Raw genomic sequence first — 17,380 nt, 5'->3', positions numbered from 1 at the left:
ATTGATGTACACAAAGCCATCAGGTGTTCCACTCAAATATGCTATTTCAACATTTCTAACTTAATAACTTTTAACTATTAATAACTTAATAACTTCTATTGTCTTCATCTGCTTGGGTGGAGTGTCAGCTATTTAGTATTATTTTCCTTTTGAGATGATAAAATTGTGCTTATATTTCAAGCTAATAAATAGTAAATTACAGTAGTTCCTTGTGAGACTCTGAAAAGCCCAACTGGTGTTTTTTTTCCTTAATCTTTTAATTTGTTTGTTTGTTTTATTATTTTTTAGGATCATCTATATTCAGTCACTGGCACCATCAGGCAGTCCCAGACACTTCTAGGGTAAGGTTAAGGAGTAACAGAGATCTCAATCTTTTATTACTCCCTTATATTAACTTTATAGCCCATATTTGCATCAGACTTGAGTCACTGGACTAAGTTAGGTGAGGAACTAACCTTTGAAAAATTACCACCTCAAAGCATCATATAAAATCCGGAAGTAATGACATGGAAATAGACTTTGTTTTTGGAGAAATAAATGTGACAAAAAAACCTTCATTCTATATGACCTAGAGGAGAAATTCAGACTGGCAAAATTGCTTTTAGTTCCTTGTTTCCTAAACACAGCATTTTTTTCAAAAATAAATACTAAGATTTATATTTTTTCTTCCTTAATAATTTAAATGATGGCTTTCTCCCCAGAAGCTTCATCACTGAAATGAGAAAGAATAAGAGAAAAATCAAATGCAATGGGTCATCTTGGAGGTTATCATCAATAATTCATTAGGCTCTTTGGTGGTATTCTGGCCTCTTATGAATACCATTTATTTCATCTTGTAATTATATTAAACCTAGCCAGGAAGTTCTCAATGTACCTCAGGACCTTTATCTTTGGTGCATATTAGTATTACATGTATAATGTATATTATTTGCAGTATAATTATGAAGGAGAACCATTAACAGCCAATGTGCTCTATGTTGGAATTTTATTATCCATTTCCCTTTTTGTATATTTTATTTTAACATTGCAAATGATATGAGAAGGAATTTGGCAGCATCCACCCTGCTGGCAGCCATGGCTGGGTCCTAGAAACATGGATTTGGCCAAGCTGGAAGAGCAGGGCTCTTCTGTGCCTGATCGTGCTTAAATTATGGTCACCTATGCTTTTATAATTGAATTTTTTTGTAATTGAAATTCAGCTGTAATTCCCCAAAAATGATTGAGAACACTGAAGGCCTTTGTGCAAGAAGAAAGGCCAGTCCCACTGATTTTACTGTAACTGGCTGTAAAAAAGAAACTTACAGATTTTTAGCCTGAAAGCATAGAAATCTCCCCATAATAATAATTCAGACTTGCTGCAACCATGAGTGAAGAGCATCAACGCACCAGTGCTGCAACAGTGGAAATGCACAAAATCAAATAATGGCCAATCTCACTCATTCCAGCTATTGATGCTCTATAGCATTAACAGCATGGTATAAGAGAGTGTACAGAGGTTCACAGGCTTCAAACTTTGGACAAACCCATAATAATACATCTCTGCATGCACAGCTTATCTTCAAACTCAACCCTGACTTGATTCCCATTTTAAAACAAGCAAACGAGCAAGCAAAAAAAAAGGAAACGAAATAAAACACACAAAAACCACAACAAAAAACCAAATCAAAACAAAAAACCAACAAACAAACAAAGGAACAAAACCCCAAAAACATAAACCCAACTCATGGCTTCTAATGATCACTTTCCAGGACATGATAACTCACAGGTCACAGATGCCCCACTGTGTAAATTAGGGTAAGAGTTGTATTTTGGAAACACAATCAAAGCATCCTTAGAGATGGCTTCTCTTCCAATAAAAGTTTTTTATTTGATAATAGTTTCAATGTCTACTGCAAAAAGCTATCAGTAAGGCCACTCTCTATTAAGGTCTAAATTAATCGTGAGATCTACACAAGATGTCTAAAAGAACTGTGCTTCTTTGACCTGCTGCTTTCTTTGGAGTTTAGTGTCAGATATCGACAACCAAGAATTTTGTGTTGCAAGGTGTTTGCTCAGTGAAAATTTCAGATTAGCCAAACCTATTTCATTGAAACCAGCCCCAAGAATTTCCCTTTGCAGTCAGAGCTAATCAGGGGGGAAAAAAAGTTTGGGCTCAAAGAGAACATGATCAACAAAACACTGCAGGCAGTTTTCATGAAAGCCTAAGAGTCACTAATGAGGCACCAATCATACCAAGAAACAATGAGCAAAGTCATCTGCCCTTAGGTCAGCACAGTCTTCACCAAATGAAAGATTTCTTTGCACTTTTCAAACGTATCAAAGAAATACAAATGTCAAAATCCATGGCAGAGAAGTGTCATAAAACACTTCTATGTAAGAAACACCAATATACCTCAATAGGTGTAAGAGTAAGGTCCTGTAATCAGAATTGAAAGCAAAACCAAAAAGTCAGTGATTTTTGATTCCTATACATTGTTTTCTCTATTAATGGGACTATGATTTAAAATTATTTAATTGCCTTGATTTCCAAAGGAGGGAAGTGCATGGTGGGTCAGATTTTCACGACATGAAAATCATAACTTTTATTCCTTTTTTGATTAATGTCTGTAGGATAAAACTTATTTGGTCAAATACACTTCAGAAAACCTGCTTACATACACAGTTTCATATATAAAATATGACACACATGCACAACATCACTACAACCAAATCCTTTTATTTTACCTTTATTTATTACTTTTCCTATAGATTTCTTTTGGGCTTGTTGAGTACCTGACTAACTGTCTTTGAGAGGATTTTACCCTCCACTAGGAGCAGTCATTCCCAATTGCACAGACTGAACACTCTCCTCCAATGCCAGTACTTCTGTATCATTTTAGAACCTAATTAAAAAATGTTTCTGACACAAAATTCCCAGGTCAGCAAGAGTAGATCAGAGAAAAACTCTCCTGACCAACCTCTGCAAAATGAAAACAATTGATCTGATTCACTTACTTCAAATACCATTTGCCTTACGTCTTTTCTTCCTCCAGCATCACAAGTGAAATCAATAGTGCTCCAGGTTTCCTGATTATTTCACAGAGATAAAAAGTTCCCTGGTTTTGTTAGAAAAGTTTTATTTTGCAAACAACCATTCTTTACAGAATGTTCTTTTAAAAGAACAAGGAGGCAGCTACAGAAATTAAGCTCTTATGTATATCAGATTAATTGCAAGCTGGTTATCTACTTTCTTCAGTTATTAAAACAAATATATAAACAAATAAAAAATATAAAAAATCACAAGACAATCAACAAAAGAAACCCAAAACCCAAACCAAACAAAAAATATGTAGATGATAGTTCTACTACAAGATAATTTTTTTCCAATTTTGGACCACTCCTAGTCAGGAAAAATTCCCAGGGATCTGGAAGGCACTAAAATTTCACCACAGCAGAAAACAAACTCTGACTCAGCAGCCTGGGGTGAAGTTTCTGCTCTCCAAAACTCAAGTGTGAACTCTGATTCCTGCCTGTCACTCTCCAGGCAGCCATAAATCTCAACATGAGAGACATCCAGGGAAAAAGGGATGAGGAGCTTAAGAGGGGGTTGGAATGACCAGTGGAGGGATAATGAATAGTTCAGAAAATCAAAAAGAATGAATGGGCATCCAGCCACTGGGTAGGCTGGGGATGCACAAAGAGTTGGGAGGGGACACAGGTGGGACAGCTGATCCCAGCTGGACAATGGGATATTCCAAATGTGGCATCCTCAGCCCATAAACAAGTGGAGAGCAAGACCAAGGACTTGCTGATCATCATCATCAGTTGGTGGTGAACATTTGGTTTTATTTGCTGCACTTGTCTTTCTTGGGTTTTATGTCTCTCTGCAATTTTTTCTTTTATTATTGTTCAATTATTTTTATCTCAACTCTTGAGTTTTTCTCACTTTTACACTTCCAATTCCTACCCTCACCCCACTGGTGGGGAGTGAATGAGCAGCTGTGTGGGGTTGAGTTTCTAGGTGGGATTGAACCATAACACAGAACCATGCTGAAAAACAATGCAATATCTAACTAACTGTCAATTGTTGGGTTCCCTTTTCCTGGGGCTAATCCTATTCAAAAACTTAATGCATTTTGTGTTAATTTCCAACTTGGTTAATTACAAATCCCACCCAGGGATATTCCACTCAAATACATGTAGATACAAATAAATATTTGGGCACCTTCTCCCATTTTCAAGAGTTATGGAATTAAATCTACAGAAGAGATATTCTTGAGGCAGTTATTGGTAAACAAGCATCTAACTGTGCCTGCTACTTGCATAAATTATTCTAAATTTCTGAGATGGAGAGATAAAAGTGACTGCTACTGAATCTGTACCCTAAATTCCTTGCATGGAAGTGTTCAAAAGGTGTGTGGATGTGTTGCTTGGGGATGAGGTTTAGTGGTGAACATGGAGTTGCTGGATTAATGTTAGAAGTCAGTGATCTTGGAGGTCTTCTCTAACTTTAGTGATGCCATAATTCTATGAAGTCTAAACCAGGATACTGGGGCAGGAACAGCCTGGAGAGAAAAATTAGACTCAGGTGAATTTTTGGGGCATGTTCTCATTGTTACCCTTTCATTAAGGATGAAATAATGGGGTTCATAGACCTTCAGAGTCCTTGGCCTTTGCAGAATCACTGGTAGTAAGATTTCCTTCTGGTACCATGTGTCTACTCCAGAGCTCTTTGAGTTTAGTGATTTACTCCAGTCTTTGAGTTTAGTCTTACAGTGATTTCAAGAGCTATAACAAAAAATTCATGAAACAAAACCACTATTTTGTTCATCATCCATGATATGTCCTTGCTGTATTTTAGACCCATGAGGTAAATGATAAGCTTCTTTGTGTAAAAACTGATTACTTTAGGTCAGATCTCACTGTGGAAGCTCTTGACATTGTTCTGTCAGTGAATCAGGTGCATTCAAATCCCTGAAGAGTTTGTTTGGGGTTTTTTGTATTATTATTATTCTAACACTTCACTCAGTCAGAGAATGAACTTGACTCATTCAAGTTCATTGATCAAGTGCTCAGATGAGAATTGACTTGTTCACATGCTCCATACAGCACCAAAGACTTGAGGGAGTTGTTTGAACATCTCTGGTTCCTGCCAACACAGAAATACAGCCCTGCACACAGACCTCTATTTATGCTGGAGGTTTGTGCAAGAGAAAAGCAAACACACCTGGAGGCAGGGGAGAGCTAGACCACTCCAAATGCTCTGCAAATTCTCCAGTGTGACATCTTTATTTCACCTCTTAAAATGTAATTCTCCCTAACACCACAAAATTGTTGCCCAACTCTTCCTAAGTCATATCTCTGAGGTTCTCAGCAGGATTTTGTAGGGTCTGGTTGTGTGGAGGTGGAGAGACCCAGCGCTTGGACTGTGTAAATTTGGACTAAAAGGGGGAAAAAAAACCTGAGGGAGCCTGGGGTGTTTCTGGAGTCTTGATGGATCTTTGGAAAATCTGACTGCACCTTTTCTTCTGCACTCTGTGAAGGTAATTGTCTCACTGAAAGTGATTCTTTTACTTTTGGGTTCCTACACAGATTGATTCTGCTTCTGATAGCAATTGTTACTCAGCTTCATTCCTAAGGCACAGTATCAACCATTTCCTTAGTTTTTCACATTCTGCCAACATTCTAATGGCCATCAGCTTCTTTCCTCTACACACAACCTAGAAACAATGCAGATAAGCTTAACTCTCCTGAAAGATATTTTTGAAGCAACTTGGTAGTTTTGTGGAAGCATTTCAATGGAATGCTTACATTATTAACCTGTATTTCACTGTCTCAGGACATCAGATCAATTTGGAAAAGCTGTCTCAGGTATGGAAATAACATAGTGGTGTTATTGTCCTACAAAGGAGTGAAGAAAGAACTATTTATGTCCCAAATTGCAAGAATGTGGCTGTATTCTTTCACCCACAGAGCAAAATTGTTTGCTAAATCCATACTTTTCTGACCAAATTTTGCCTTTTCAGAGCTCATGATTTTCTTGGTCCTGTCTCAACACATGCTCAATCCTTTGAACCAGCTCATTTTCTTATCAGAGCTATTGACTTCTCCAATGTCAATAAAAATGCTGTTAATTGCTCCAGCACAGCTTTTGTGCCTCTCTGCATTGTATCATTTCAGACAGCATTTCAATTTGCTTATATTTATTTCGTGCATCTAAACATTTCACCGTCTTCCTTCAGAAAACAGGAAGTGTTTTACAAGTCACTGAAATCACCCACAACAATTTTGGAGTTAGTAAAGCCAACAAAAGGTCTTTAAGTGATTTGTCCAAGATGAGTCAGTAAGTACAGCTGCAGACAAACCCTGGAGATTTAACACTTGCTTTTTTCTCTAATCACAGTATGAAAACACTGCTGTCTCACCAGGCTGTCCTTACTGCTTCAAGTGAAATTTATTCCACCCCTCCATGGCCTCTGAAGTCCCATTTCTGTGATAGCACATAGATTTTTCATTACCTCTTGACAAAATGCTTAGTACCAGTGTTTATTTTATCCCATTCCAGGCAAAATAACTGGAAAGGGATAATAACCTGATCTTAACATCTATGGATCTTTGGCATAGTTTTCTTCTAGAACAATATGAGATAAACAATATTTAGGCCAAGATTTTTTTTTTTAAAGGCTTCTAAAACTTCCAGAAATTAAAGTGTTACCTAAGAGAAACCTCTAAATTTTTGAGGTTCCTTTGTCTCTGGAAAGGATGACTACTTCTATAATAATCTTCCTTGCTGATTTTTGTCTCACAACAATGTATTCAGAACTACTTTAATAGTAAAATAAGTCCAACCCTTTCATCCTATGTGCAGAGCAGTGTTTTGGGGTTTTTTTAGCAGTACAGCTGGATCAGTTTCTGTTTCCCTGTACATGCATCACACATCACCCTTCACACATCACTTCTTGACTCACAATCACATGCTACAACTTGTTTAGATTCTTGCCTTCAAAGAAGGATCTGTGCAGCCAAGATGAGTGTTTCCAGTATTTAAATATCAAAATTCTTTTGACTCAGAGAATTAGAACCTTCATTGAAACGAGGATTTCTGCATAGATTTCTAACCCGCATCAATCTGTGTTTTAATCTCAAAACTTTGAAATGGTCACTTCCACTCTGTTTCTACTACACGAAGAACAAAGTCTGACTACCAGCAGCATGGAAATGGAACCCTTGTTTTATGTACCAGCTTTATTGGTTCTGTGCTCTGCTGAGCTAATATGACATATTATATTATAGCTGAAATATTATAATTAACTGTGTGAGGTTCTCATTTGTTTGAAAGTTTCTTTACCAAGTTTGTGCTACCATCATTTGCAAGTCAATACAAAAAGGAACATAGCAGGAAAACTAATCTGGTGTGCTTTATATTGGTCTCTTTCTCATTAGTGTCAGAAATTAATTGCAGCATACACAAATAACTCAGGACAGTTCTGCTTCTCTCCTATAGCTGGTGACTGAGGGAATATTCAACAGAAGCCTCTTAGGGACTCTGCCTTGCACAAAGCTCTCAACCACAGACAAGATACATTTCTAAGTAATGCCCTAATTTAAATAATATAAATAAAAATCTAGATGTAAAAAAAAAATATATATATACATACATGTACATTAATAATATATTTAGATATGGCCCTAGGAACTCTCCAGCTTCAGAGCTGTGGCAGGTAGTTGGGAACATAGTGACACTATGGACCAGCCCTGACTTTTGGATGTCCTCCCTTGAGTCTGATTACCCAACATGAAGGGAAAGCTCTCAGTTTTCACAGTGTATACTTCCTTGCTACTGGAGAGGGGGGAAAATGTAGTAGATGATAATGATAATATGAAAGAAATACATATAATAGATAGGATAGATACATACAAATACAATGATAGTAAAAAATTACAAACTTTGCCTCTAACACTTAGAATTTTCTGGCTTCATAATAATATCATAAGATATGAACAGCTTCAATCCATTTATCCCCTTCCAAGTCCTCAGCACCTCAAAAAGTATTCATTATGTTAAATTAACCAGAACGATTTCCAGTGCTTGTTTTCTTTATTGTTTTAAAGACTTTCTGCCAGGACACCTCTGGCATTGGACATCTTGGCAGTGGCCATTGCTGGTGGATGGATCTCCAATCAGTGGAGTTCAGCATCTCACAGGGATCAGCATTATCCTCCTGTCAACCCCATGACACCGGGCAAGATCGATGCCCCTTCCCTGCCGGCCTCTGCTCCTGGATTGCCCTTGATTTATTGCGTCTGAGCTTGGCAAGGGGGTGCAGATGGCTTTTAATCAATCAGAGGGTGGGGATGGAGCTGCCCCACGGTACAACACGCTGCTGGCCTATAAAACCACGTGTGCCAAGCACCAGAGGAATTCCAGTTACCAAAGGCAGAAGCAAGGAAACCTTCCTGGGTCAAAAACGCCAGAATTTGTTGTTCACAGTTAAGCTGCAGAACCCCACAGAAGGGGGAGGCTGTTGGTGGGGCAGTGTTTGGTCTTTGATTTTGCAGCTCATGAAAAGGCAAGGCACAGCAGAATTGTGGATTACAGCCATGATGTTGTTTATGTCACAGATTTCATAAAGTGACCCCATTGCCAACGTTTCCCAAGCCCACAGCACGGCAGCAACTTCAGAAGGAGGCAGATAAAGGTGACATTAGAATAAATAGATCTAATATATCTTTTAAATTATAACCAATGTTAATTATAGTGTAATTCTGATAATAAAATGGAAAAAGTATCAATTCTAGATGTTTTACTTTTATAATCCAATAGGTAAAATATCCCAGCTGCTTCTTATACTTTCTCAGGAATCATTTGAAAATTGAACAAATTGTTCTAGGGTGCACCACAGGAATGTGGAACGCCCTGGTAATTTCATACATATTTTGGAGAATTTAACACTTACTTTCTGATGAGTTTTTTGATTCTTACATACCAGGTTGGAGTTTTGTTGTGACTTCTGTTGTGTCTCTTACACTGCCTTTTCTAAAATATGAGAAAAAGCTAAATCCATATTAAACAGCTGGAGCTGTAGATGGTAATTACCAAAGAGCATCCACATTTCAGAGCTAATCTTTATTCAGTACATAACTTTGTTAGAGTTACTAGAGAGTCCTAAATACCCTCCTAAGTTTCTTCAACCTTTTCAGCTTGACCACACTAACTTTTTAAATCCTTCAGGATGCTTCCCACTGTAATTGATCTGTCCAGGCCTTGGTCTGCATTGAATATGCAACAAACAACTGTCCAAGCACAAGAAAAACCATAAGGTGTGATTCACTTTGATTCATCCCCTCTTCCACCCATCCTTAAGACATTGACTGCATCTAAAACTCAGCAGGGTATACAAGAGACAAAGTTAAACTTGACAAGGCAGCTCCATCTCAGATGTTTAATGACACCTCTCTGCTCCCTGCCCACATTGTCATCTTTAACACAACCAATTTTTATGTAAATGAACTGTAAATTATCTTAAAAGAAGATTCTAGACTAGACTTTTGCACCAGTATGGTGTGCAAAATGAAGCTTAATATTGAGTCATTACAGATGTTCATGGGAAAAGAAACTTTCTTAAATAAATCAATCTTTTCCAAAGTTTTTTAGAGGATGATGAAAAAAGCAAACCTTGTAAAAGAATACTCACATCATCTGTGTACAGGACAAGATACAGGGAAAACAATTAAAACAAAGAACCCAACCATAAGGGAGAAAATATTTTATCCACATCAGTTTGCCTTGTGTGCTGATTCAGCCCTGGGTGCCAGGGCTTCCCATAGAGCTCAGACTGGGTTGGGATTCTCTCTTAGCATAGAAATCAGAGGATAAACACCTGCAACTGAACTTGATCTCTGAACTCCCTTTCTAATCTGTAGAGAGAAACAAGTCTTTCATGGAAGCCATTTAGATCACCCATCTTAAACATCGGGATCCTGGAATTGCCTGTTTCTCTGTCCATTAGAAAAAAAAAAAAAATAGAAACTGGATGAGTAGGCAGCAGGAGCGTGTCTAAAGCTGAGTGCACAACGTGCACCACTCTGGTGCTGAACAAATCCATGAGGGGAATTTTCATCAGCAATTGAAAAACTTCAGCGGATACAAGGATAGTTCAAATTCCACTCCAGCTTTCCTCTAGACAGGCTGGATTTGTTAGAAGAGTTTTATTCCCTCCTGTCCCTCCAACAGAAAAATTCTTACTGTCACTAAAGTCCCTTTGCAGAAAGGCTGATCATCATAATTGCATTTCTGCATGAAAAGTGGACCCATCTATAAATTGGAAAAGTGAAAAAGCAGCTGGAAACAGACTAGACTAAAAGAGGAGAGATTTTGACTAGGTGCTGGGGAGAAATTCTGAGGCCCTGGCACAGGCTGCCCAGAGAAGCTGTGGCTGCCCCTGGATCCATGGAAGTGCCCAAGGTTGAAAGGGCTTCTGAGAAAGCTGGCCTGGTGCAGGGTGTCCCTGTCCCTGGCAGGGGTGGAACTCGGTCATCGTGTTTGGGAATGAGTGGAACTAGTAAAACTGCTGCAGCAGCCAGCTAAGTAGAAAAGCTTAAATATTGTGTGCTGTGCCCTACATGGAGAGCTGTGATATGGGGAACTGTCGTAACGTGACACGAAATGAACGATACTCACACGCTGAGATGTCCAAGGCAAAAAAGGCACGTTTATTTCCTGGACCTCGATATTTATAGAATTCTAAAAGTGACCATGGATCGGAGGATGAAATTGCTGCTTCTCCAACCACACTGGTCAAACCAACAGTCCATCCATTCTCTCCTCCTCCAGAAAGGAATGCAAAACAATCATTATTTACATGAAAAGTGTGTGAAAAACTCCATTACAAAAATGTAAACATCAGAAGGCTTGGAAGAACTTTAGAAGAACAGGGTGACAGGGAACTTGTGATCACTGTGTATTATTAGCACTGCTAATAACACAGGGATGAGACCACAGTTTTAAGATTTATTGTTCAGATAAACATCAGTCTCAAAGGCTGTGAGAGTTTAGAGGAGCAAGCAGTCAGCCATAGCTCAAAATATGTCGCAAGTTCTTTGTTACAAGACAATATAGAACTTTCTAACCCAATAGACAGATGCCACAAGGTTTATTTCGCTTTTCTGACCTATCACCATTACTTACTTCTACAGCACTGCAGATACTTTTGCCCAATGAGCTGCTATCTCGCATACACCCAAATGCTTCTATTATAACTTCTAAACTCTAAGCTCACTCTATACAACCACACCCCTACATTATAAACCCTTCACCATCTCATCAATACAGTTTCTCACTTACTTAAGGCATATTCTTACTTACAACTATAGAAACATAAGTTTATGATTTTTCTACTTAATGTCTGTATATTTTACTTTGCATCAATCCAAGGGCCTTCTTTTAGGGCTGCAGATCAAACCCATCAGTGTCTGTGGAAGTTTTTATTTTTCCATTTCCCACAACTTTGCACAGCCTGCTGACCCTGCAAGACCCCCAGGGACTGCACATTGGACACTGCTGACAGCTGCAGGGTGTTTGTGTTGAGCAGCTCTGCAGCTTCACTTGCAGTTAATACCAGCAGGAGCTGCTGTCAATCCTCATCTCCAGGTCCAGCAGCTCAAATGCCCACTGGGCTTACAGTGAGATTTCTCACAGGGGGTTGCTCCTTTGTGCTTTGGTTGGCAGCCCTGGACCACCCTGGATGTTTCTGTCTGTGTTTCTGTCCATTGCTAGATCCAGCAATCCTCTAGGAGACTTCTAAGATGCCTTCTGCAAGTGACAATGATGGATTTTTAAAAAAATCAGGAAATCTAATGTAAGCATTTAAATCAAATGAAAGAAGGCTTAATGTGATGAGATAAACTAGGAGGCACAGAGGTGGAGCCAATGAACAAAGTGCTGTTCCCAAAATGTCCACAGTTGGATTTGATCATACAGGCAAAGAGAAAGCTCCGCTTGATCTTTTTGTTGTGCTCCTTCAGAAGAAGCTTCAGGAGGTTTTTTACAGATAGAAAAGCACAATAAAAATCATAGAATAGAATCATGGAATGGTTTGTGTTGGAAGGAAACTTAAAGACCATCTAATCCTGTTGCTTCTACTTCTGGAGTCCCATACTGTTGTTATCAGATTTCTAAAGTCCATACCTCCTTGGTGTGTTCTTATGGCTGCAGATCTTCACAGCACAGACTCCTTCTTCTGCATGTTGCTCTCTCTCAGTTCAGGGCTCCATCAAGGCTCTCCCTGACTGGCTAACCCACCCCCTTTTATCCCAGTTATCTTCATTAGTCACAGCTGCAGCCCATCAAGGACAACCGGGACCTCCCGGGGCAAAGCCTCTATACAGATATTCAAGTACAGTACATTTCCTCTACTATATTTCCCCCTTTTACTTATTAACAGTTGTACAGATATTCAAGTACAATCTTGCTCAAAGGCCATACTCTTTCACAGCTCCTTGACCCAAAGGCTATGTTCTCTCGCAGCTCTTGGCTGTCTTATCTTCTGCTAACTATCACATCGGGATCACCAATTGTTGTGGTTCTATTTCTAGAGTCCCATACTGCTGTTATTATCTGATTTCTAAAGTCCATACCTCCTCAGGGTGTTCTTATGGCTACAGATCTTCACAGCACAGATTCCTTCTTCTGCATGTTGTTCTTTCTTAGTTCAGGGCTCCTTCAAGGCTCTCCCTGACTGGCTAACCCGCCCCCTTTTATCCCAGTTATCTTCATTAGTCACAGCTGCAGCCCAATTAAGGACATCGCAGCTGCAGCCCATCAAGGGCAACCAGGGCCTCCCAGGGCAAAGCCTCTATACAGATATTCAAATACAATACATTTCCTCTACTATATAACTCCACCTCCCTGCCATGGTCACTCAGAGCTCTGTCCAACCTGGCCTTGGACACTTCCAGGGATCCAGGGGCAGCCACAGCTTCTCTGGGCACCCTGTGCCAGGGCCTCTCCACCCTCACAGCAAAGAGCTTCCTCCTAGTGTCCAAGTCCCTAATTAAAGAAACTGAGCTTGTTCATGTTTAATACTTCTTAAGTTTAGTGCAAAGAAATCATTTTGGATGCCATGAAAACTCTGTTGCTACGGACTCTGTAAAAATAGACCATCAAAAAAATGTTTCTGTGGGCTTAAATAAGGAAAATCTTTGGAGGAAGTGATAATATAACAAATTCACAATGTGAGAAGAACACAATAACTCTGTGGCACCTCTGAAATAACCTTGTTTCACTGCTGACAGAAGAGAGGATTTGGCAAAAACTGGTAACAGAGGAGTAAGTTTCATTGGCAGTAATCTAGGGAAGATACTGAGAAAGCCAGATGCCTTCTGCGCTACATTCTTGATAGTGTTGAAATTATTCCTCAGGGTAAAGTTTCTGCTATATACTATGTAACATCTCTATCTGTCACAGAGGTAAAAATTAATATTAAATACAGCTCCACTTGTCAGACACAGTTAGTTTTACACAGCAGCTGTACTCACAATATTAATCTGGTGTTCAGAATACAGATCAAGGGCATTTCTGGATCAGTACTTCTGATGAGGAGAAGGCTGCTTTTTCTGAAAGCACTGCCAATGACCAGCCAAAAGCAGTTTTCCCTAATGAGTGACAGGAAAGATACATTAATGGAACCTGCAAACCTTATTTTTTCCAACCCACACCTCTTTTTCAGGAGGAATAAAGAATTACACTCAGCACTAAGTGGCTCTGTGGTTAGGGCAGTAGATAAATATTCTACTATGAAAAGTTTACCAGTGCAACACTTCTTACAGCAATTTCACTGAAGCCCAGGATCTTCATCTTTGACCTGTTACAGTGCTCTTCTGGCTTGGTTGTAATTTGGGTGCAAAGTATCAGAACCGCTACATTACTACAAATTAAAAATAAAAATAAAAATCCATATTAAATATACTTAGCTACATGTCCTGCTCACTACTAACAATTTATTCACATGATTGCTCTGTAAAATGCTAAGGGATTTCTAATCAGACAACTTGATTTTAACAGGGGATTCCCTTGTTCTACCTCTTCATGTATTTTTGAATGAGAAACAGCATTGCATAAGTCATGTTCTGGAAGAAATAAACCCTTTTCACCCAGCTTATTTTTGCAGCTATTGCCATAGTCTCCTATTTATAAGTGCTTAATGGTGGTGTAAGCTACAGGCATGCATTACCACTTGTGCTGGTTGCACAACTGTTAAAATAAAAATTGTTTTTTTCCTAATATGGTGGTTATTTTTTTAATACAAGGAAGAGGAAAGCACCCAATTCTAAATATTATTTAAATAAAAGATTTAGCTCTTTCCTGATGCCCCTTCCATTCCTGGGGAGTATCACTTCTCCACTTAATTTTGGCTGTTCCATTAGCATAAGTTGTTCCTCAAGGCTTCATTCTTCTTTCAGAGCTTTTTTCCTCCTGCCAGGTGATGTGGTTTAATTCAGATTTCCACAGGAACTGTACAGTTCTCCCTTCAGAGGAAAAATCCAGCATGCACGAGCAATAGCTGGTTCCTTCCATGAGCAGGGTAGTAGATTCACAGGTTTTAAGGACAAAAAAGCCATTTTACTAAACAAATCTGTTTTATTGTAGAGTGAATATCTTCTGTATTTGTCTTGGTCTTTAACTGTGCTGCTCTCTGTATTCCACAGGCTTCTACTTCAGGCTTTTTAATTTCAATCCTCTACTTTGTCTGGTTTCCCCACTCATTTTGTGGGAACCAGAGGCTCTTAAATTTGGTTGGACAACAAAATAAATAGTCTGACAGCTTGACAATGATACCACCAGCACATACCTGTTTCAAAAGTGAATATTCTAGTAATTTTGAATCCTGTGGTGATTTCTTTCACATGAATTTCCAACCATTCTGCTTTCAAAAAGATTCTTTGGCCAGCCAGTAAATTGTCACCACCCTTCACTTAGTACATCTACTGACCAGGGCAAGTGCCTCTAATTTCCAAATGTTTATTTCTACATTCCAGCATTTTTAATACAAATATTAATCTATAAAAGTATAGAATAGGAAAATTTCTTTGAAAACTCTCAGGATTTCTTGTCACTCTTGCTCTTTGCTATTGACAACAATCAATTTTTTTTTGCATTTACTCCAAAAGAAATGTGTGTTGCATTTTTTTTTTGCTGTGTTGTGCGTGGTTTGTACTGGTTTTGTTGCTTATTTACAAAGGAGATGTGGGAATTTTGATTCAGCTGTGTATAGAATAAAACATCACACAATAAGTTAAAAAACTTGTAGACAAAAAGATTAAAAGCAGAGGAAAACAGATTATGTGGTAGATAGATAAACAAAGAGTGGAGGAAAGCAGGAACAGGAATTTGAAATATTAAGAATAAATCTGGAAGAAAAGGTATCATATAAGAAACACAAATTATAGAGGAAATTGAGATTGTATATAAGAAATAAGGAATCACTCACAATGAAATCTCAAAACACAGGACCTATTAAAAAAAAAAAAACAAAGAAAAAAAAATTACTTTTCTTGCCCTCATATTTCACATTCAGACCATTCCCATCTTGAACCACAGGGGCCAAAAATATACCAGGGTTCATGAAGAGATTATTGAAAATGATGAAAGTTGGATAAGTATTACAGTGGTTCTAATGTAACCTCTGGCCAAAAGGATCCTAAAACAGCAATTGCAAAATCATTGAGAAGGTATCAAGAACAAACCACATTCCCTGTTTCTAATATTAATTTCACAGACATGTAACTAAAATTTGTTTCCAATACCTTTGGTCAGAAATGCAGAATGTTAGAAACTTCATGGATTACTCAACACAGACATTCCAATGCATTTCCTGAACCAACCACCCCAGACACTGGGGTTTAAAGTGCCAGAATTATACAAGTGTTAATTTAATGAGCATGGCCTGAGAATAAAGTGGGACCAAAATCTGTCAGAGGCATTTTTTTTTTGATTCAGCTATTCCTGATGCAAATTTTATTTCCATGTGGCTTTTTGGAGAAGCATCCCCCAGCCCTTCACAGAATTAATTAAATCAGAACTCAGCATCAAACTAACATCTAAACCACTGGACATTTCTTCCTTTTTATCCAGAGCTTTAGGGAAAGTAGAATAAACAGCCTCCTGGAGAGACCAGACCTCTCTCCAGCATGAAAGTGATGTACAGCTGCAAACCAATTAGGCTGAAAAGTTCCCATATGTTTAGCCAAAAAGAACTCACTCCAGTAGCTAAACAAATCCATTGACTTAAAAATTCCCAGGATCTTAACTTGAAAGCACCCACACCTAGGGATCTCTTACAACACATTAAGTCAGAGATCTTTAAGCACTGCACATCCCTTCCAAATGTCAGGCATTTTTCTGCAAGCTGTAAATACATCAGCTGAAGTTCAGCTGCCCAAATGCACCACAGCTGCCTCCAGTCAGCCATAATGCCCAAATCTCACAGTTATTCTGCACATATTCCACCAAAACAGGCAAAAGCAACCCAATAAATTTATTCCAGGTGTTCCAAGCAACTGAATTCCTCAGTGTCATGGCCATGGATAAGGGGCACAATGTTCATCGTAAATTACCCTAAGACTGACCAAAACTCCAGCCCAGTGGCAGCAAACTCTTATGCTTTTATTATAAAGTTGCCTTAACTCCAGCAATCAGCCCACTATTTATTCTCAAGGAGGTTGGCCAACAAGACATTATTTTTACTTTAAGGACTTCATTAAGGACATTAAGGGCTTCATCACGTTCCCCGCTCCTCCTACAAACTTCTCAAAAATTCTGCCTAACAAATCCTTAATACTTTACAAAACACTTCCACAGAGTACCTGAAGTTACTTCTAAACCACAGTTTTCCTGGTGCAACAATCAGAATGTTTGAGACAAAACATCCTTATGCCTGGTCCTCCACACTCAGCCCATTTTCAATGCCTTTCATCAGCAGCAGAGGCACAACCAAAGGGGTTCAATTTACAAACTCACTTTTCTTGGTCTGACCAGGAAGGTTGGGATTCACTTCTTGAGGTCTCTCAGAGAATTATTTCTTTTAAAAAAGAAAATCCTCCCTTCAGCTGTCTTTAGAAAGTGCTGGTGGAAGAAATTATTGCTTTTATGGAGTGAAATCCAAATGCACCATCAGGCAGACCAGGATTGTAGGAAAGCATAGCTGATTTTGATCCACAACTCCTTGGGCCAAGGGAGAGTGAAGTTTAGTCATGCTGGTGCTTTATGTGTGCAAATAGTAGAGCTTTTAGTCTTTTAATCAACCAAAGCATCTGGGGGAAAAAAAAGTGATCTTGTTGATAACTCAACTTCCAAATGGAAATATATACAAAGATATTACTTTGAGCAACTTAAATGGTTTAG

Source organism: Molothrus aeneus, chromosome 4 (assembly GCF_037042795.1).
Source record: "Molothrus aeneus isolate 106 chromosome 4, BPBGC_Maene_1.0, whole genome shotgun sequence".
In the NCBI taxonomy this organism is placed as follows: Eukaryota; Metazoa; Chordata; class Aves; order Passeriformes; family Icteridae; genus Molothrus; species Molothrus aeneus.
Note: the sequence above shows the minus strand (reverse complement) of the source record.